At 39.6% G+C, this 23955-nt stretch overlaps 1 long non-coding RNA gene across 1 annotated transcript; it reads left to right on the forward strand.

The window, feature by feature from the left end:
• Window positions 1-20351: 20351 nt before the first annotated feature.
• Window positions 20352-23355, forward strand: LOC147632888 (uncharacterized). The gene is made up of 3 exons (XR_015267175.1): window positions 20352-21198; window positions 21293-22102; window positions 22245-23355. It is a non-coding gene; the product is annotated as an uncharacterized LOC147632888 (long non-coding RNA).
• Window positions 23356-23955: the final 600 nt, after the last annotated feature.

The raw sequence follows: 23955 nt of genomic DNA on the forward strand, positions 1-23955 counted from the left end.
ATGGAACTCACTGTCCTTAACATTTTAATCCAATAAGAGATATTTATCCAAATCTAGATCGATAAAATCTTCATCTTCCTCAAGATTCTGTGCAATGATGGCTAGACAGTAGTCTTCTCTTATGTCAAACACAGCTTGAATATCTGTAGTTAACAAATATTCTTTGTCACCCAATAGGAAACGTGGGGAGGAGTGGGGTTGGAATGTCCCCTGCTTCCTCCATCGTAGAGGGCTGCTCGTCACCTGTAATCACTAAGGTGTCTTCTCTTCTGACGCGTCAATATCCAACTGCTCACTTAAGTCCCTCTCCGCAGCCAAGTTTATCTCCTCCGCAATCTCTTAAACTTCATCTTCTGCTCTTGGAGGTTCCTCTGCCTTCTCGTCAATTTCTTCATTTGTAACTTTTTCATCCTTGAGCAGCACATGTAGGTAGCAGATAAATCCATAGTGGTAGGTGACGAGATGACACTTGCGATTGTGAAAGGGGCACTTACTGTGTGTCTTCTTCTTACCATCTGGCACCTTTAAAACATCCCTGTTTAACTTGTCTTATGGTTGTTAGTAAAAAAACTATGAGCAATATTAAAATGATTCCATTATGACACATATGTAAGGAAGGGGAGTTCTTTAAAGGAGGTGCATATTTCACATAAGATGAAGAGTTGAAAATGTACAAGGTTTATTAGTAAAAAACTATGAGCAATATTAAAATGATTCCATTATGACACATATGTAAGGAAGGGGAGTTCTTTAAAGGAGGTGCATATTTCACATAAGATGAAGAGTTGAAAATGTACAAGGTTTATTAGTAAAAAACTATGAGCAATATTAAAATGATTCCATTATGACACATATGTAAGGAAGGGGAGTTCTTTAAAGGAGGTGCATATTTCACATAAGATGAAGAGTTGAAAATGTACAAGGTTTATTAGTAAAAAAACTATGAGCAATATTAAAATGATTCCATTATGACACATATGTAAGGAAGGGGAGTTCTTTAAAGGAGGTGCATATTTCACATGCTTGAATGAGTTTTAAACTCATAAAAATTGAGATATTTCATCTCTCCTCTCTCCTCATTCAAGTCTAGTTCCAAAAAGTTAGCTTAACTGACCTAAAAATGGTCAATTATTGACCAAACTGATTTAGAAAATTCTAGAATCAGTTTGTTTGGTTAGGAGCTCAATTTTTCCTATAAATAGAAGCCTCCCCCTTGTTGAAAAATATATAGTGTTTATGCATCGTTACTCTACTCCACCTAAGCCAAGAACTGTGAATTCATTTAATAACTCACTAGTTTTTGGAGCTTCCCTCTTTCTTCAATCCCCATTAGTGGCTCTATCAACATACTTAACCAATTGATTGGTTGGGGGCCTCTACCGTGAACAAAGAATCAAGCAAGTTGTAAGGTAATTAGTGAATATTGATCTTTCTATAATTTCTCAATGTTTCTCTCTTCTCAACCCCTCTCAAGCTTGAGAAGTTTAATTGGTATGGTTTTTTTTAAATGCTATTGAAGTTTGAATAGTAGTGAAGAGTTACATAATGCTATTGAAGTTAATTTCCATTTATGTTTAAATTCTAATGATTTTTATGTAAATTCTCTCCCTCACTCAAGAAATGGTCATACTCATGACCCGTTCTCAATCCAAATCAAGCTTTTCATAAAACTTTTTCTTAACCCAAGATTAAGCTATGCTTGAGGCCAAATTAATGGCTTTTTTTTCTATGCTTTTAGTTTATGTATATTAATGATTCAATCCATTATGGATTAATAATCCAATTAGAGATTATTTTAATTATTTCCTTAATGATAAGCATTATCCCTTAGAAAAATTGAGATTTATCAGTCATAGCAACGGAGCTATGGCAAAATTTTTATAAAAATTATGCATAAAATAATCTCATTCAAAGCATAAAAAGAGGACTTCCTACCATATTCTAGGAATTATCATCCTAGATTAATTGAAAGAATTTCATTATAATCATGGAGAAATTGAATTTTAATATCATGCATAAAGGATAAGTTTTTATATCAAAAGTGTTATTTTTACCATTTTTATTTCATGCATAGAAGTATGCATAATGGATAAATTTTTATATCAAAAGTGTTATTTTTACCATTTTTATTTCATGCATAGAAGTATGCATAATGGATAAATTTTTATATCAAAAGTGTTATTTTTACCATTTTTATTTCATGCATAGAAGTATGCATAATGGATAAATTTTTATATCAAAAGTGTTATTTTTATCATTTTTAATTTTCATGCATAGAAGTATGCATAAAGGAAAATTTTTTATATCAAAAGTGTTACTTTTATCATTTTAATTTTCATGCATAGAAGTATGCATAAAGGAAAAATTTTTATATCAAAAGTGTTACTTTTATCATTTTTAATTTTCATGCATAGAAGTATGCATAAAAGTTGATTATTTTATTATAAAAGTGTGACTTTTATCATAATTGAATTTCATGCATAGAGGTATGCATAAAAGTTGATTATTTTATTATAAGAGTGTTACTTTTATCATATTGGATTTCATGCATAGTGGTATGCATAAAAGATATTCTTTTTATACTAAAAGTGTGATTTTCCTCATAAATGGATTTTATGCATAACTTAGATGCATAAGAGAAATTCTTTTATTCTAAAAGTGTAATTCCTACCAAATTGAACTTGTGCATAAGAAGATGCATAAAAGATTGATTTTAATTTCGAAACTGTTAGTCTCCTTAAATGGAATTTATGCATAAATAAAAGTGTAGAGAAATCTTATACTAAATATAAGAATTCTCTTAAAAAAGATATGAAATGTGATAAGATGTGATAAAAGGTGTATGAGATGTAAAAAGATGTGATAAGATGTATATGAGATGTGATAGAATGTGTTAAGATGAGTTAGGATGTGTTAAGATGTATATGGGATGTGTTAGAACGAGAATGAATGTAATGTGGTTGTATGAATGTGATGTGGATGTATACATGTAGATGTATATGTATGAATGTGAATGTTGATGTGGATGTGGATGTATAGATGTGAATGGGAATGTGGATGTGGATGTATGTGAATGTGGATGGGAATGTGGATGTATAGATGTGAATGGGAATGTGGATGTGGATGTATATGAATGTGGATGTATAGATGTGAATGGGAATGTGGATGTGGATGTATGTGAATGTGGATGTAGATGTGGATGTATAGATGTGAATGGGAATGTGGATGTGGATGTTTGTATGTATGTGGATGTAGATGTGGATGTATAGATGTGAATGGGAATGTGGATGTGGATGTATATGAATGTGGATGTATAGATGTGAATGTGGATGTAGATGTGGATGTATAGATGTGAATGGGAATGTGGATGTGGATATATGTGAATGTGGATGTAGATGTGAATGGGAATGTGGATGTAGATGTGGATGTATAGATGTGAATGGGAATGTGGATGTGGATGTATGTATGTATGTGGATGTATAGATGTGAATGGAAATGTGGATGTGGATGTATATGAATGTGGATGTAGATGTGGATGTATAGATGTGAATGGGAATGTGAACGTGGATGTATGTGAATGTGGATGTAGATATGGATATGGAATGTGAATGTGGATGTATGTATGTATGTGGATGTAGATGTGGATGTATAGATATGAATGGGAATGTGGATGTGGATGTATGTGTGTGGATGTGGATGTATGTGTGTGGATGAGGATGTATGAATGAGGACGTGATAGTGGAGGTATACATGTGGATGTGGATGTATGGATGTGAAAATGGATGTGTATGTATGAATGTGGATATGAGATGTGGATGTATAAATGAGGATGTGAAAATGGAGGTAAACATGTAGATGTAGATGTATGGATGTGGATGTGGATGTGGATATGGATGTGTATGTATGAATGTGGATATGGGATGTGGATGTATAAATGAGGATGTAAAAATGGATGTATGCATGTAGATGTGGATGTAGGGATGTGAATGTGAATGTGTCTGTGAATTAATGTGTCGCCGATATGAGGAAATGGATGAGAATGAGTACACATTAAATGGAATTTGGAATAAGTAATGTGGACTAAGGAGGGATAATGTGGAAAGACGAGAGTTTGATTTAGAAACTGTATTTTGTGACTGTTTGTAAATGACTGTTTTATGTCATGAATGCTGGGGAAGCATTTTGACCGTCTTGTGGATTAAGGTCATGAAGACCTAACTGTTAAAGTTGCAACTACTGACGGAGAGTCAATGGAGGACGTCTCGCGTAGCAAGGTCGACCGAGGTCTTGACCAGCCTCGGTTCGATTTAAATGGTGAGCTTCCGGTACGGTGGATGAGGGACCAAGGAAGCGACCTATGAGTGAAGCGCTAGGTCACCTGCGAAGGATCCTAGAGGGTGCTGACCATACGGTGCTCGGGCTCTGGGTCGCCGAAGATACCCACACGTGCGTCGTGGAAGATATTGGAACAAGGAGTAAGAGTTGTTTTGTGAAACCGGGCATGGATCTGGTTGATTGACCTTGTTGGTCTTCAATGGATGAGTCCATGGCTCTTTATATGGATCTGTTGGTTGATCTTGCTGATCTTCAACGAGAGTCCATCTTGATTTTTATAAGTGATTATATTGCCGAGTATTATGGGCTAGGAACTATTGAAAAGGCCCCTGTGTGGACAGGTGGTGAGCGTTCTAGTTGCCAATGATGCCATAGATACTCTGATGATGGGAAATTATGAATCAACCGGATAAATTGGAAGATTATGATCAGTGGTACTATGGTTTCATTAAAGGATTGTTTTAAAGTTAGCTGATGCTAAGAAAAAGGTAATTTCATATTGGGTGTGTAAGTGGTGTGGCTAGTTTATGTTTGCATGAACTTCCGGCTAGGGGGCCTTGGAACTCTTTTCCTTGGTACCCGGGACAAAACCTAACCAAATTCCAAATTGGATTCCATCACTACAGTGGTTGGGTGGTTGGCTAACCCATGGGATCGGATGGGGTTAGGCTGGATTGATGGATCCGTAAATCGAGACTCAATTTCCGTTATTACGATAGATGAAGTAAGTCCCGGATAGTAATTGTTCTATGGATAGGAATCAACGGCTGTGCCTCTTGATGGGGAAAAAAGCGTTGATCCCAATGATCCAAGTGCAAGTTTCTTCCTTGATCTGACCGAGTATCTTTATAGGTGCAGTCGGATCAGTTTGATCATTATTAATGGTCTTGACTACGTTAGAGTAAAAAGTTATCCTGGAGGAATCGCCCGTGCTTTCCGGATAAGGGAAGTTTTTTCGGGTTCGGTTTTGGAAAAACCGACGGATTAGTCTTTTGTCCGGATATCCGTGGACGAGGCCCCGAGTGTGGGACCCTGCCTCGCGCAAGAAGTGCTACTTCCGCTGCTAGTACCCCGAATCCGTTGCGCGGTGGGAATAGGGATCTCACAGTTGGTATCAGAGCAAATTGGTTAATAAAGATCAACTGAGAAGCCAAATATGTCAAAAATTTATCAAGAAGCACAAAAAGGTTGTAATTGTGTGATATAATTCATACAATTTGATATTCAAACTGAAATTCGTAATTAGTAATTGGGTCTTCAGATGGAAGTACCGTAATTATATAGAATCCCTGACTTGTTTGAGGCCTAGACATGATGGTATTTACCTTATAATTCCAAGGGCCGTGACTACCCGTATATACCGAGAGTATACTGCAGCTCTTTACTGACAGTATATACGAGTAAATCCAAGACTTGAAATTATAAGCATTAATGCTATCCAGTTGATGAATTCGAATGTGGTTGATATGATTTTAAATTATGTTTGGGAACTAATGAATTGATTGGGATTCTGATTGAAAAATGATGATTTTTGAAATTTAGTTGAAATATAATAACCTGAGCAAAACCACAATGAGGATGAATGGGACGAGTCCCTGTAATGATAAATGATGATAATGATTTCAGCAAATCACTATGAGATTAGTAGATTGTGCTGTCAAATTGCTACTGTTAATACTTGAGACGGTAGATCAAGTTAAGGGATGACAAATTGAGAACTTGCTTAACTGAAATTCCCGTGGAGGAATGTTCAGAAGGAAATTATTCGGTCTGATGGACCATTATCGTAGGAATGATATGATCTAAATGAATTATTATTTAATGATGAGTTCTATATAAGGGATATTTATCCCCATATTCTGTTGGGTTGACCGGAATATAAGGAACCCCAGAATAAATTGGATCTTAAGCAAAAGAGTTGTCCTCTACTTGCGAGATGAGGACATCTTGCACCTTTTAAGTGGGGTAGAATGTAAGATTCCTCCCCAACCTTCGAGGTATACAGGAGTAAGAATCTCCCTTTCTGATCTTATAATTATTCCCTCTCTAAAATAAAAGAAAGTTTTGTTTAACAAAGGAAGACCCTTTTTCTAGAATACTTCTCAAGAGTCCCACCTGTTTTAAGGATTCAGAACAATGAGTTCAGAAGTGAGAATCGATGTTTTGGATATCAAGGTTTTGGTCTTCATTCGAGTACGGCCCAAAAGAAGTTCTTTATCTCTTGGGGAGTATATGAAGTTATCCCCCAGATATTGTGAGCCTTATATCTGAATTCAATGAAAGTAGGTGACTTAGCCTACAAGCTTCTTTTATCTCTTCACCTCAAAATTCTTAATGCCTTCTATAGAAAAATGTGTCAAACCCAAATCATGGAAAGACAGTAAAACTTCAGTGGCAAGTTATCGTTGGCTTCTAAGTTACGCTAGCTCCTTTCTTTATATAAGTCGTAACTTTTACTTGTCGCTCACAGTAATCTTACTTCCATCGATCTCCTTTCTTTCTTAATCTCCTTCATGGCTTGGCAACAAGAACTAGTTTTATCCATAATGATTCCTCACCTTCAAGACGCAAGTGAATCTGTGAAGAAGGATTTTATAGAGCAGTATGAGCGCTCACTTTTCCCTCACTTGGGAACTTCTGTAGCGCAAACCAAATGGCGGACCTATCAAAACATAACTAGGGTAACACCCTGGGGTCAGCAGCACTTTCGTAACAATGTCCGCTTGGCCATGGTTATTGAAGCTTTGGGTTTGGGTCCCCAATATTACTGTGTCATGAGATCAAGGCATCTTGGGTTTTCTGAGCGGGTCTTCTTACTGGCATGTTTTCTTCCTCATGAGAAGATATGCCTTTATCCCGTTTTTGGCTTGCCTCTCAGAGGTCCTTTTGTTAGATCACCTCATACCTCTGAGATAGGTGCAGCAATAACCAACAGAATTATTCCCATAGATGAGTTACCTTATACTTGTGCAGCTTGTGAGGACTGCTTTTGTGATCATATGATGGACGGGCTTATGGAAGTGTAAAGAGTTCTTCTATCTTTACTGTATAAGTTTCGAGAATGAATAAAGTTTAAATCTTGTTCTTATTTTGAATCTTGCTCTCTTTAAGATGTTTCTTGGTGGTTAATCTTGATTAAAATTTTTCTTTAAGTCTCATATTCGTGCATCTTGTGAAATTATCCCAGTTTGCGAGATGAGGACATCTCGCATTTTTTAAGTGGGGTAGAATGTAAGATTCCTCCCCCACTCCCTTTTTGATGTCTAGTATCTTTCCCTGTAATCAATCCCTCTTCAGAAATATAAAGACCTTGTTTCTATCTATTTTAGCCTAGAGAGAGAAAAATATTCTAGAGAGAGAATATTCAAATTTTGAATATTTTTGGATAGAAAAATATCTCTTCTAATTCAGATGAGTTCCCCTGAAACAGAAATTCAAAAAAGAATTTTCCAATGTGCAATTGGAATTAATTGAAAATAGGTATAAAGAACCTTAGCCTAAGGGTCTAGATTTTCAGAAATCTTTAGACTATGGTCCAATTAAGGTTCCTATGGACCAATAGCATCAATCCATGTGTAGGGAGGAGATAAATCCAACTTGTAAAAAAAAATACCCAAAAATGAGTAAATGCTCACATGAGGTGAAGAGTTGAAAATGTACAAGGTTTATTAGTAAAAAACTATGTGCAATATTAAAAATATGAGATATTTTGGGTATAATGATTTTATTATGACACATATGTAAGGAAGGGGAGTCCCTTAAATGCTCACATAAGATGAAGAGTTGAAAATGTACAACGTTTATTAGTAAAAAACTATGAGCAATATTAAAATGATTTTATTATGACACATATGTAAGGAAGGGGAGTTCTTTAAAGGAGGTGCATATTTCACATAAGATGAAGAGTTGAAAATGTACAAGGTTTATTAGTAAAAAACTATGAGCAATATTAAAATGATTCCATTATGACACATATGTAAGGAAGGGGAGTTCTTTAAAGGAGGTGCATATTTCACATAAGATGAAGAGTTGAAAATGTACAAGGTTTATTAGTAAAAAACTATGAGCAATATTAAAATGATTCCATTATGACACATATGTAAGGAAGGGGAGTTCTTTAAAGGAGGTGCATATTTCACATAAGATGAAGAGTTGAAAATGTACAAGGTTTATTAGTAAAAAAACTATGAGCAATATTAAAATGATTCCATTATGACACATATGTAAAGAAGGGGAGTTCTTTAAAGGAGGTGCATATTTCACATGCTTGAATGAGTTTTAAACTCATAAAAATTGAGATATTTCATCTCTCCTCTCTCCTCATTCAAGTCTAGTTCCAAAAAGTTAGCTTAACTGACCTAAAAATGGTCAATTATTGACCAAACTGATTTAGAAAATTCTAGAATCAGTTTGTTTGGTTAGGAGCTCAATTTTTCCTATAAATAGAAGCCTCCCCCTTGTTGAAAAATATATAGTGTTTATGCATCGTTACTCTACTCCACCTAAGCCAAGAACTGTGAATTCATTTAATAACTCACTAGTTTTTGGAGCTTCCCTCTTTCTTCAATCCCCATTAGTGGCTCTATCAACATACTTAACCCATTTGATTGGTTGGGGGCCTCTACCGTGAACAAAGAATCAAGCAAGTTGTAAGGTAATTAGTGAATATTGATCTTTCTATAATTTCTCAATGTTTCTCTCTTCTCAACCCCTCTCAAGCTTGAGAAGTTTAATTGGTATGGTTTTTTTTAAATGCTATTGAAGTTTGAATAGTAGTGAAGAGTTACATAATGCTATTGAAGTTAATTTTCATTTATGTTTAAATTCTAATGATTTTTATGTAAATTCTCTCCCTCACTCAAGAAATGGTCATACTCATGACCCGTTCTCAATCCAAATCAAGCTTTTCATAAAGCTTTTTCTTAACCCAAGATTAAGCTATGCTTGAGGCCAAATTAATGGCTTTTTTTTCTATGCTTTTAGTTTATGTATATTAATGATTCAATCCATTATGGATTAATAATCCAATTAGAGATTATTTTAATTATTTCCTTAATGATAAGCATTATCTCTTAGAAAAATTGAGATTTATCAGTCATAGCAACGGAGCTATGGCAAAATTTTTATAAAAATTATGCATAAAATAATCTCATTCAAAGCATAAAAAGAGGACTTCCTACCATATTCTAGGAATTATCATCCTAGATTAATTGAAAGAATTTCATTATAATCATGGAGAAATTGAATTTTAATATCATGCATAAAGGATAAGTTTTTATATCAAAAGTGTTATTTTTACCATTTTTATTTCATGCATAGAAGTATGCATAATGGATAAATTTTTATATCAAAAGTGTTATTTTTACCATTTTTATTTCATGCATAGAAGTATGCATAATGGATAAATTTTTATATCAAAAGTGTTATTTTTACCATTTTTATTTCATGCATAGAAGTATGCATAATGGATAAATTTTTATATCAAAAGTGTTATTTTTACCATTTTTATTTCATGCATAGAAGTATGCATAATGGATAAATTTTTATATCAAAAGTGTTATTTTTATCATTTTTAATTTTCATGCATAGAAGTATGCATAAAGGAAAATTTTTTATATCAAAAGTGTTACTTTTATCATTTTAATTTTCATGCATAGAAGTATGCATAAAGGAAAAATTTTTATATCAAAAGTGTTACTTTTATCATTTTTAATTTTCATGCATAGAAGTATGCATAAAAGTTGATTATTTTATTATAAAAGTGTGACTTTTATCATAATTGAATTTCATGCATAGAGGTATGCATAAAAGTTGATTATTTTATTATAAGAGTGTTACTTTTATCATATTGGATTTCATGCATAGTGGTATGCATAAAAGATATTCTTTTTATACTAAAAGTGTGATTTTCCTCATAAATGGATTTTATGCATAACTTAGATGCATAAGAGAAATTCTTTTATTCTAAAAGTGTAATTCCTACCAAATTGAACTTGTGCATAAGAAGATGCATAAAAGATTGATTTTAATTTCGAAACTGTTAGTCTCCTTAAATGGAATTTATGCATAAATAAAAGTGTAGAGAAATCTTATACTAAATATAAGAATTCTCTTAAAAAAGATATGAAATGTGATAAGATGTGATAAAAGGTGTATGAGATGTAAAAAGATGTGATAAGATGTATATGAGATGTGATAGAATGTGTTAAGATGAGTTAGGATGTGTTAAGATGTATATGGGATGTGTTAGAACGAGAATGAATGTAATGTGGTTGTATGAATGTGATGTGGATGTATACATGTAGATGTATATGTATGAATGTGAATGTTGATGTGGATGTGGATGTATAGATGTGAATGGGAATGTAGATGTGGATGTATGTGAATGTGGATGGGAATGTGGATGTATAGATGTGAATGGGAATGTGGATGTGGATGTATATGAATGTGGATGTATAGATGTGAATGGGAATGTGGATGTGGATGTATGTGAATGTGGATGTAGATGTGGATGTATAGATGTGAATGGGAATGTGGATGTGGATGTTTGTATGTATGTGGATGTAGATGTGGATGTATAGATGTGAATGGGAATGTGGATGTGGATGTATATGAATGTGGATGTATAGATGTGAATGTGGATGTAGATGTGGATGTATAGATGTGAATGGGAATGTGGATGTGGATATATGTGAATGTGGATGTAGATGTGAATGGGAATGTGGATGTAGATGTGGATGTATAGATGTGAATGGGAATGTGGATGTGGATGTATGTATGTATGTGGATGTATAGATGTGAATGGAAATGTGGATGTGGATGTATATGAATGTGGATGTAGATGTGGATGTATAGATGTGAATGGGAATGTGAACGTGGATGTATGTGAATGTGGATGTAGATATGGATATGGAATGTGAATGTGGATGTATGTATGTATGTGGATGTAGATGTGGATGTATAGATATGAATGGGAATGTGGATGTGGATGTATGTGTGTGGATGTGGATGTATGTGTGTGGATGAGGATGTATGAATGAGGACGTGATAGTGGAGGTATACATGTGGATGTGGATGTATGGATGTGAAAATGGATGTGTATGTATGAATGTGGATATGAGATGTGGATGTATAAATGAGGATGTGAAAATGGAGGTAAACATGTAGATGTAGATGTATGGATGTGGATGTGGATGTGGATATGGATGTGTATGTATGAATGTGGATATGGGATGTGGATGTATAAATGAGGATGTAAAAATGGATGTATGCATGTAGATGTGGATGTAGGGGTGTGAATGTGAATGTGTCTGTGAATTAATGTGTCGCCGATATGAGGAAATGGATGAGAATGAGTACACATTAAATGGAATGTGGAATAAGTAATGTGGACTAAGGAGGGATAATGTGGAAAGACGAGAGTTTGATTTAGAAACTGTATTTTGTGACTGTTTGTAAATGACTGTTTTATGTCATGAATGCTGGGGAAGCATTTTGACCGTCTTGTGGATTAAGGTCATGAAGACCTAACTGTTAAAGTTGCAACTACTGACGGAGAGTCAATGGAGGACGTCTCGCGTAGCAAGGTCGACCGAGGTCTTGACCAGCCTCGGTTCGATTTAAATGGTGAGCTTCCGGTACGGTGGATGAGGGACCAAGGAAGCGGCCTATGAGTGAAGCGCTAGGTCACCTGCGAAGGATCCTAGAGGGTGCTGACCATACGGTGCTCGGGCTCTGGGTCGCCGAAGATACCCACACGTGCGTCGTGGAAGATATTGGAACAAGGAGTAAGAGTTGTTTTGTGAAACCGGGCATGGATCTGGTTGATTGACCTTGTTGGTCTTCAATGGATGAGTCCATGGCTCTTTATATGGATCTGTTGGTTGATCTTGCTGATCTTCAACGAGAGTCCATCTTGATTTTTATAAGTGATTATATTGCCGAGTATTATGGGCTAGGAACTATTGAAAAGGCCCCTGTGTGGACAGGTGGTGAGCGTTCTAGTTGCCAATGATGCCATAGATACTCTGATGATGGGAAATTATGAATCAACCGGATAAATTGGAAGATTATGATCAGTGGTACTATGGTTTCATTAAAGGATTGTTTTAAAGTTAGCTGATGCTAAGAAAAAGGTAATTTCATATTGGGTGTGTAAGTGGTGTGGCTAGTTTTATGTTTGCATGAACTTCCGGCTAGGGGGCCTTGGAACTCTTTTCCTTGGTACCCGGGACAAAACCTAACCAAATTCCAAATTGGATTCCATCACTACAGTGGTTGGGTGGTTGGCTAACCCATGGGATCGGATGGGGTTAGGCTGGATTGATGGATCCGTAAATCGAGACTCAATTTCCGTTATTACGATAGATGAAGTAAGTCCCGGATAGTAATTGTTCTATGGATAGGAATCAACGGCTGTGCCTCTTGATGGGGAAAAAAGCGTTGATCCCAATGATCCAAGTGCAAGTTTCTTCCTTGATCTGACCGAGTATCTTTATAGGTGCAGTCGGATCAGTTTGATTATTATTAATGGTCTTGACTACGTTAGAGTAAAAAGTTATCCTGGAGGAATCGCCCGTGCTTTCCGGATAAGGGAAGTTTTTTCGGGTTCGGTTTTGGAAAAACCGACGGATTAGTCTTTTGTCCGGATATCCGTGGACGAGGCCCCGAGTGTGGGACCCTGCCTCGCGCAAGAAGTGCTACTTCCGCTGCTAGTACCCCGAATCCGTTGCGCGGTGGGAATAGGGATCTCACAATGACAGTAGGATAAATCACTATAACGCGATATGCATGAGAGAGTTCACATTGAGACCTCTTCTCGCGTTGTAGTGATTTGAAGAAATATATGTAAGAAAATTACGATTTTAGGCAAAATCATTACAACGCTTTTTTTTACGATAGTTCTCACCGAGATCCCTCTTCGTGTTGTAGTGATTTGATAAAATATTTGTAAGAAAAAAATTAATTTCTTAAAAATCTAAAAGAAAAATTCTTTGATGGAATATTTATAAAACAATTATACAATTTTGACCAAATTGAAATGCAAAAATCTTTGAAAACATATCGTGAAATTCACTGGGAGAGCAAGAAGCAAGCAACGAAATTGACTATATGAGAGCAAGAAGCAATGTGCCAGTCATCACGATTGTGAGAAAAATTGCAAGAGAGCAAGAAGCAACGAATAATGAATGTGGGTCAACTTTATCCACGGAAACCAGCGTCTGTACACACGTGGTAGATATGCATGATGACAGACCACATGGTCTGCGCACGTGTTGATGATAGGTGTCAAAAATGGATTGATCGTAATCATCATCTATTTAATGAGTATGGCCCCACATCCTCCTTCGTACATGTGTTGCTGACACATGTCACCGTTGACATGCTCCTTCGCACGTGTGTGACACGTATCATCACTGTTATCATTCCCGATAAATGTCGTACTTGTCTTTGGTAAATGTGTTCGACGTCTTTCACTTATGTACCCTTGTTTGTATTTTCCCCAGGTGTCCTTGTCTTTTGCCCCCGTTTCGTTTTGCCTCCTCTGGACAGCCTTCAGCTACATGTATTCCTCTGTCGTGCTTCATCTATGCCATCTTTGTGATTCATTAAGCAAGCATACATCCGTTCAACATTTTCCTTGCGTGATTCTTTGGTGAGTTATCAAGCAATCACTTTGGTCCTAAATGTTACATTCAATCATATATGTTATGTTTTACCTACGTTCATTAGATATTGGGTCAAACGAAAGGCAATGTCTGACAAGTCACTATGATGCGAAGAATGAATTACGATTTTTTCTGATGTAGCCATATTGTGTTATAGTATTTTGGATATACTTTCTTGTCCTATACATTGTTTTGTGTCGTGTATGTTATCTATGACTTATTTTCATGACTTACTTTGTGAAATGAAACGCTTTGTGTGAGAAATCACTACAACGCGAGGAGGGTATGACAATTAGGTATGATGTATCTATATCGCGTTGTAGTGATTTGAAGCTATTTTATTGTCATAGATATTGTTGGTTGTATTTTTCATGTGTTATTTTATCAAATGAAAGGGTGTGTGTGTGAAATCACTACAACGCGAGGAGTTGATGTAGATTTTGTCTAATGTACCCATATCACGTTGTAGTGATTTGAAGCTATTTTGTTATCCAAGTTAACTTTTTCAGTAGTTTTCGTATTATTTTGTGTTTTGAAGGGCTATGCGAGATAAATCACTACAATGCGAGGATTGTATTATTATTGTATATCTGATATGTCCATATCGTGTTGTAGTGATTTCTTGCTATTTTATTGTCCTATATATTTATTGAGAAAACTTATCATGTAACATTATGACTATTTTTTCAAATGGTGCGTACGAAGAAGACCGCAAGGCTCTCATCTACAAATGATCCTAAAATAGGTAAAGAAGTTGTTTCGGGAAAAAAATTGTCTACACTGTGCTCAATGAGGAGACACAGATAGAATGTAACCACCCACAAGTGTCAATGCCTGGAAGTGGAGTACCGGAAACCCGAAAGAAGAAAAGGAGAAAAGCTCACCTACAAACGATTCAGCATAGTATGAAGAAGCTGTACAGGTCGAGTGGATGCCCATACCGATGGTGAAAAAGAAGATTCTGGGGCAAACCCCACTCATACAGTGAAAAAAGTTTTTGATCAGAAGACACCACATACCGACAACATGGGTCTGGGATGCTTAGAAGAGCATGTTGGGGTCAGAGGCGCATTGCCTTTGCCCGACCGCCCATGCCTTGGGCGGGCACCCACTGATGATTGTACCTTATACATATATATACTATAGTGTGTTTAGGGGGTTGCCACTTTGAGGTCTCCCCACCCACATTCTGTGTGTTCCTCTTCTCCTTCATCTCCTCTCTCGCACAGCACAGCATCCGCGCACACCCCGAGGTCCCTTCAACTGGTATCAGAGCATGGAGTGCGGCGTGTGCGCAATGCACGTGTGCATGGTCGCGGCGGCGACGGACGGAGCTCGCAGCGGAGCTTTGAGAGTTGTCGTGCTGTTGCGAGTACAGATCTGCAAGAGCGGAGACAGATCTACGAGCTGCGAGCCTTGGCGGTGCTTGCGGCATAGCCGGCGTGGGAATGCAATTTATGGCGAGGCTTATCCATTAGAGAGGAGCTGTGAAGTCGTGAGCTACGTGCAGGTGAAGAAGTGAAGCCGTGAAGCAAGAAGGCGAAGAGCTTGGCTCTCTTGGAGCCTTGGGGCAAACGAGAGTGAAGAGCAAAGCTCTTTTGAGCACTCAATACACACACAGACATGGCGACTTAATGCAGGCGTGTGGGAGAAAAAGAGCTTGCCATTTTTCCTTTCCAGCAGCCCCATGAAGGCATGAGAGACGGAGAGAGAGCCCATTGTCCTTGTTCTTCACTTGCAAAGCGGAGAGAGAGAGAGAGAGAGAGAGAGAGAGAGAGAAAGACAAGCTTTCTTCAAGCTTGTGATGGCGACACTATGTACAGTATGTGCAGATTGCAGGATATGCTTGCCGTGGGCTAGGCGTAGAGCCTCGGCTTGTTGTGAATTCAGCGCAAGAGCGTCCTTCTAGTCGAGGCGATGCTTGTGTGCCCTCAACACACATGCTACGTGTGTAGCGATAGACAAGAGGGAAGAAGTCCATTGTGAGATATCCAAGCAGAGGCTATTGAAGCATTGGTTTGTGCAGCAACAAGGGAGTCTGCGCACAAGTGTGCCAGGTGCCAGGACGCATGGTTCATGCTCTCGCGTTCATGTATGGTCACGAGGTTTGCTTGGCTGACAAGGCTCGTCAGCGGTCTTGCTTGATGCGGTGTAGGCATTGAGCGGGTGTTCTCTCAGTATCACAGGTTCTCTCTCAAAGGCTTCAACGAGTCATTTCTCTCATGTATGCGATTGCGGTACACTTTGCTCATGTGTGGGCGCTCGTAGGTCATGTGCATATGCTCTACGTGAGCGGATTGTAGTCACGGATGATGAGACATTAGCTGTGATGCAGTCATTTCTTGAGATGCTCGAGATTGAGCATGATGCTGTGCAGGATATATCTGCAGGTGCAGAGGTAGAGCGGGGCTGATATGGTTATCTCAGGACATGTGGATCCAGTCATCCTGATGGATGTCAGGGAGGTGACGACCATCCCAGAGTCAGCTATTATGCAGTCATTCCTCACTATGTTTGACAGTGAGCATGAGGATTTTGTTGTGCAGGATTCGTCTTTGACTAGACACCTAGAGCATCATGCTTGCTCTGAAGTTGCACAGCAGGATTATGTGTCTTTTGTAGACACTCAGGAGATGCATGGGGTTGACATGCCTAGTCAACCAGAGATACCTATTGCCAGGGACATTCATGTTGATGCATGTTCAATACGCCTAGCAGGTTTAGCTAGTGTTGCATCAGCATTTGGTGGTCTCATGTACGAGATGTTGATCTCGAGACCAGATATAGTAGTTGTTGCAGTGGGAGCATTTGCTATTAGTCTTTCGGTGGCTGATGCCAGCATAGTGCATGGGGGAGTTATGCAGGTATTGCATACATACTTGCAAGACGTGTGTGATATGTCTGGTGGTGTATGGACTTACACGGGAGTAGGACAGCCAGATGCACACGATTATAGACCATATGTGGGCATTGGATGAGTGTGGTTCTCACTCATCAATCTTGTACATTAGTCATTAGAGTAGGTTCTCTTATTCAGCAGCACATTCGCCTCTGAGTGGGAGGTTGTTGGGGTCAGAGGCGCATTGCCTTTGCCCGGCCGCCCATTCCTTGGGAGGGCGCCCACTAATGATTGTACCTTATACATGTATATACTATAGTGTGTATAGGGGGTTGCCACTTTGAGGTCTCCCCACCCACATTCTGTGTGTTCCTCTTCTCCTTCATCTCCTCTCTCGCACAGCACAGCATCCGCGCACACCTCGAGGTCCCTTCAGAGCAGGCAGAAAGACTAAAAAGGATACAAAAGCATGCAACCTACTCACCATACTCCCTTGGAAATGTGCATAAGGTTTAAACAGAAATTTGTCTGGGGGGAGACTGGTTTAGGAGCAGGAGCTCAAGCACTGGGCGTGCCAGGTGTCGCGCCCCGCAGCCCAGTAGTGGTAGAACGTGCCGGCAATCCACTCCCCACGTCATGAGCACCACCTTGGTATCACACGTGTAGAGGTGGAGAACTGTAACCACCAAAGATCCGTTACCAAGAACAAGAAGACTCAATGTAAAAGGGCACCCAGTCACTATAGATGGTGATGAGAGGATAGCTCAGTGTTAGGCAAGAATAGAGCTAGATGCTCAAGTAGATGGAATCTATTAAGAGTGCTATTGCTGTATGCTCTCAACTGTTAGTTGACAGTTGTGTCATGAAGCTGGAGAGTGTGTTTGTACTTAGGGAATGTTAACACTATTGGGCAACTGTTCTGTATTGATCTGTCATGTTTCTGGAATATAATTAAGAACAAGCTTGCCATTTCATTGTTGTTCCAAGTTGTCCTCTATGTCTAAGTCTACAGTGTCACTGTTCTACTGAATATGCTGTCTGTTCATGAGAAAGTGAGTGAGATGTTAGCGGAGTGTTGCTGTCTGTTCATGAGAAAGTGAGTGAGATGTTAGTGGAGTGTTGCTGAGAGAGTGTGAATGAAGGGTTGATCAATAGAGTTATGCTAGCGTGACCCCTTGACCATACGAGACTTGGTGTTTGTACCCGAAAACTCTGGTGGGTGACCACGTCTCCTGCGGCATTGCCTCACTGGTCTGTTGCCATAGATTGCTATCTTGCCTTTTCGATGTGAGGGAAATCAACGAGAAACAGTTGGCCACTCAAGGCATGGAGTGACAACATGGGTGTGGATCACCATCCAAGGGCAATACTCAAGGCAAGAGGAGAGCACGGCTTGGGGGTGCATGTGGAAGCACTATAGGTGACAGTCGCTCGAGCAGCAGCAATGCGAGAAACTAATCCCATATCTACAACATGGTAGGTCTGAGAGATCCTCTCTAGCCACATGCCACATGGTAGCAGTGTAGTACCAAGAGGGCAGTGCACAGGCCACAACAGTTCATAGGTTGAGTACTACTTGGAACAATGACTTAACTTTAAGTTGAATCGTTGAGAGAGCATCTAGGAGGCTGAAGTAGGAATGGTGATACCGCAATGCTGGGATACCTTCTAGAGAACCCAAGGAGGTCTCCAAGGTAATCGTTTCCTGGCCTAATTTTTCTTGATGTTGCAAACAACCCAAATATGGAGCAAATAGTTCATGAGTGTTACCCTTCTATGGTTTAATTAATCCACCCACAAAGTCAGCCTATTTATGGACTGTTAAAATTATTATGCTAATTACAACAATTAGCAGGATACCACGCGCTCACACAGAGTTGATACACACAGTCTCAACGTGAGAGCTGCCTTCATTAAGGCTTTAATACATAAAGGTCCACTCACACAGACGTGTGTTGTACACACCATCGACATATAAAGGCACACACACTCGTATACGCACGTGGGCACATAGAGAGTTAGCATGTACACACTCGATACACACATGCACACCTATACACAGATACACACACATGCACACCTATACACAGATACACTTCCACGTGTATGCACATACATAAACATACAAAATCGACACATGCACAATAGCACCCATTGGCACATGCACATAGAATCGACACATACATGCATATACATGCACACACACTCACACGCATTCATTTATGTGCATGAACATAAATGCATACAGACAAGATACACACAAACACTTGCATGCTTACACATACACATATACGCAGAACACACAGATATACACATGCACGTGCATGGACACACTTGAGCATGCACACACACACACACACGTGCATGTATGCATGCACACACACATACACACACAAGTGTTCATGCATGCACACACGTACATATGTACACACACACACACACACACATGCACGTGCAGCCACATGCATCCACACATACAAGCACTTAGATGCACAGCCACTCTCTCTTGCGTACATGCACACATATCGATGCACACACACACACACATGGGGCGACACATAAACACACACATATGGGGCGACACGCACAATCGCATGTATGTATACATAGAGTTGACACACATAGTCACACACATATAGTCGATACACACACAGTTTGAGCGTGAGGGCAACATGAGCCGCCTTCATTAAGGCTTTAACACTTGACGTTGCACTCACATAGACATGTGCGCACCCACACTATCGACACATAAAGGCACACACACTTGCACACTCGCAAAGTTGGCATGCATACAATTGACACACACATACACACACACACACACACACACACACACACACAAACACGTGTCTATACCCGCAGTAGAGCGCGAGAGAGAGAGAGTGTATGTATGAGAGGGTGCATGTGCAAGCGTATACTTGTGTCTAAATGCAAGGATCTATACCTGCAGTAGCGTGAGAGAGAGAGTGTGTGTATATGAGAGCGTGCAATTGCGGGCACATACATGTGTGTGTGTGTGTGTGAGAGAGAGAGAGAGCGACAGAGATGTGTGAACCCACACACATATACACACGTATTTGTAGTAGTGTTCATCCTAACAAAACATATACATATCTTACATTATCACTCATATTCGAGCTCACAAGTTGGTACATAAGGCAATTGAAATATTTTTTCAAGGAGATTGCTGAGTTTTGTTTCTACGCGCTTACATGCTCTCTCTTATCACGTGCGAAAGCAACATAGCCGCTCGAGCAGCAATGCAGGAAACTAATCCCATATCTACCACATGGCAAGTCTGAGAGCTCCTCTCTAACCACGTGCCACATGGCAGAAGTGTAATACCAAGAGGGCAGGAAGGCCATAGCAACACACAAGTCAAGTACTAGTCTATTCTTTATTTTCACTATTCATGCATTCCACGTGGCAGGTTGGGAGAGGAAGAATTCCAATGGCATCAGCAGTTCCCCCACATGTGAGCTCTTCCTCCATCCAGACTTCCAAAAAAGCTCACGCTCACGCATCACTTCACTATCCACTCTGAACGCTTCGCTGAAGTAGATCCAACCTGCACTTTGTGTTGACAGCATGGATGAGGCTAGTCAGCCTCTCTCTCTCTCTCTCTCGGAAGATTCCTATATTGTCTACCAGAATCAATCCATACAAGCTGTTGGCTTGTGGTTCTTGCATTCTTCTTACGCTTCAGAATATTAAACCCTGTGCCTGATGCTTATGGGCTCTGGATGGTGTCTGTTATATGCGAGATCTAGATCCTGGATTAGTTTCCGAAGTGGCTTTCAATCACCCGAGAGACATATTTGGGACCCCTTTCACTGAGGTGCTTGGGAGTCTACATTCTATGTTGAACTCTCATCTGAATCGTAATTGCATTGTATGCTATGACAGGAAACCCTCGGAGCTAGCGGCAGTTGATGTGTTTGTGGGTACGGTGGAGAACCACCAATTGTCACAGCCAACACAGTCTTATCCATTTTGGCTGCTGACTATCCGGTGGATAAGGTCTCCTGCTACGTGTCTAATGGTGGAGCTGCCATGTCGATGTTTGACTAAGGGATGTCAGAGACAAGTGGGTGTTGAACCAAGAGCTCCAGAAATGTACTTCGCTCTACCTCAAAGATAAGGTTCACGCCTCCTTTGTAGACCACAGGGCCATGAAGGTCAGTATGCAGTCCGTTTGATTCTATGGTTCCCTTAATGTAACATTCAGAATTTTACACACAGGTCTTCTTGGGACAGATGCGGCATCGATATTGATGGGAATTACTTGCCTCGCCTTGTGTATGTGTCAAGACAGAAAAGGATCATCACAAGAAAGCAGGGGCTATGAATGCATGCGTAAGCTCTTTTGGCTTTCCCCATCCAGATAATTAGATGATATGATAGTAGGTATGCCTGTAGGTTTTGAGCTCGGTGCTTGTGAATTGTGCAGGAGTGCGGGTCTCTGCAGTGTTTACTAATGAACCTTACATCCTCCATTTGGATTGTGACCATTACATTAATAACACTAAAGCCTTCAGAGAAGCCATGTGTTTCATGATGGATCCAGCTGTTGGAAAAAAAGTATGTTATGTGCAGTTCCCACATAGATTTGATGGCATTGACCAGCATGATCAATACACCAAAACAACAATGCTGTGTTCTTTGATGTAAGTGTTCTGCTTACTTTAAGCACTTTCTGAAGTAGGAGCCTGAATTTTCTGGATGTAAAGTCCGGGCTACAGATGGCTGGCAGAAGAAGAGAGAAGCTGATCCACCAGCTGGGGCCATACCAAGGCTTGGGAAGCATTGCCCCAGGTTTGCATCACACAGGATTGTGTCACGGGATCATCTGCTTGCAGAGAAAGCACAGGCATAGCTTGAGATGCTGGGGTGTAAAGCAATCGCACTCCAGACAACTCCAGCATCTGTGAGCCTCCGACAGTATGGTGCATGCTGCAAGGCAAGGATGCCTTCAACAGCATGTATCAGCAACTGGAATAAAAGAGTGAGCTTCCTACAGTACGGTCCATATGTTCTCAATCTTACAAGCAAAGAACTGCTGGTCTTGCATCTCTGAGGTGCAGCACACCCCTGAATTTCTCAACCTTAGATTGTTTCTCCTACCCTATCAAGTTCTTTGCTCTTGCATCTGTGGGATGAATCACAAAATTAGAAACCCTGATTTCCCAGCCTTAATTGAAGATAGCCTGTTTTTCTGATCCTATCAGTGTAGAAAGATGAAAAGGCCTTTTCTCTCCAGGTACGTGCATATATATATATATATATATATACATACATGTATAAATAAGCCAACATGGTAAGCTCAATTGTTATTAACTCCATCGCAAACCCAATATGATTATCGTAATTGTTATTAACACCATCACAACGTTAACTTGCAGGTGTCTCAAGGTTGACCTTGATGTAGGCGGACCTTCCGCTTAGCCACAGTTGTAATAGAGGAGCGAACCATGGTTGCAACAGAAGAGAATTGGAGCTATGATGGGCTTGAATTCAGTCTGTGTGGTGGCCAGGCTAGAGGATCTTGATTTGGAGATGCTGAGGGTAAAGACAGGTGAGACAACGGCAGTGAGCTCTGTGCTGCAGCTCCATTACCTCCTGTTAAGAGGAGGACGGCACCATCCACAAGCAATTATAATGGAAACTTCCATGGTGGGTCATCTCAACCCATGTCAAAGTCACGCAGGAGCAGCACGTACACCACCCTAGGGCACTGAGCAACGTCGGTGGTTGGGCTCCAATCTCCTAGCCGTTGCTTCCCCCCAAAAACCCGGCCGGAGGAGATATCTATGACAAGGTGCCACCACACCCTATATACGGCTCTTCAACTTCCCATGCGCTTACATATGGGATAATCCACCACAACTTCTAGTCATGCGATAACCCGAGAGTAGCTACGAGAATTGCCACCTCCAACACCCTCCTTCAATTCGAGCAGCTCGATCAAATAGAGATTAAGGACCGCCCAAGACCCCACATGCCGAGCTCTAATACTATGTCAAAGTCACGCAATAGCAGCACGCACACCACCCTAGGGCACTGAGCAACGTCAGTGGCTGGGCTCCTATCTCCTAGCCGTTACTTCCGTCCAAAAACCCGATCGGAGGAGATATCTATGACAAGGTGCCACCACACCCTATATATGGCTCTTCGACTTTCCATGCTCTTGCATGTGGAATAATCCACCACAACTTCTAGTCATGCGATAACCCGAGAGTAGCTACGAGAATTGCCACCTCCAAAAGCCCGAAGAGGCCCCTCATTTTAGATAGAAACCCTTACTAGGCTTGCTCTCAGAATTGTTGATGGTGATGGGGATCGAACCCTACGTGAGTTGTTAGAGAAGGCAGCGAAGGAGAACCTATTTCTGAATGGAAGGGCTCTGCATCAAAGCCAATTAAATGGAGCAACGTTAACATCCCTCAAATGAAGGGGCCAGATTAACATCCAACGATTGTTCTTGGATTCATCTAGGTATATAATTCAATCGTATTAGCGGACATGCAAATTTCACATTGTGAAGTTTTCGTCCGAGTTGCGACGAGTTGATATTGTGCTAATTCTTTCTATCTTTAGCGGTGCATTTACCCTATCAACTACTTATTTGCTATACTAATTCTTTCTATTTGCATATCTTGATACAAAGTTCTACACCCACTTTTGGGCACTGATGACATTAGTGGGTATGTCGTAGTATCTAGTCTATACTATGCATAATAAGAGTTGATAGCTATATAGTCTTGTGGGTTGACTACCATGAGTATATAACATGCAAGCAAGTTCCTAAAAAGTGAATTTGGGCATGTTCCTAGATTCATCTAGGTATATATATATCAACACTAATCTAAAGACAATAGTACAAAATAGATACCTAAAGCGTGAGATTTGTGAGCTTTGTTTGAGCAAGAAGTCTCTTTAGAAGGTAGAAGGTGCAAACAACAATCCGTGGCAACATGAAAGTCAACAACTAGTGGCATGACGATCTCATTTATTTAGGCTTTTTCATACGATTTTAATCATAATAGTGTCACGATCAGCTAAGACATGCGATTATCGCACGCAATAATAATGATCACTGCTGTGTGAAATCTG

Source organism: Cibotium barometz, chromosome 13, assembly GCF_041138505.1.
Source record: "Cibotium barometz isolate CiBa-2024 chromosome 13, ASM4113850v1, whole genome shotgun sequence".
Classification (NCBI taxonomy): domain Eukaryota; kingdom Viridiplantae; phylum Streptophyta; class Polypodiopsida; order Cyatheales; family Cibotiaceae; genus Cibotium; species Cibotium barometz.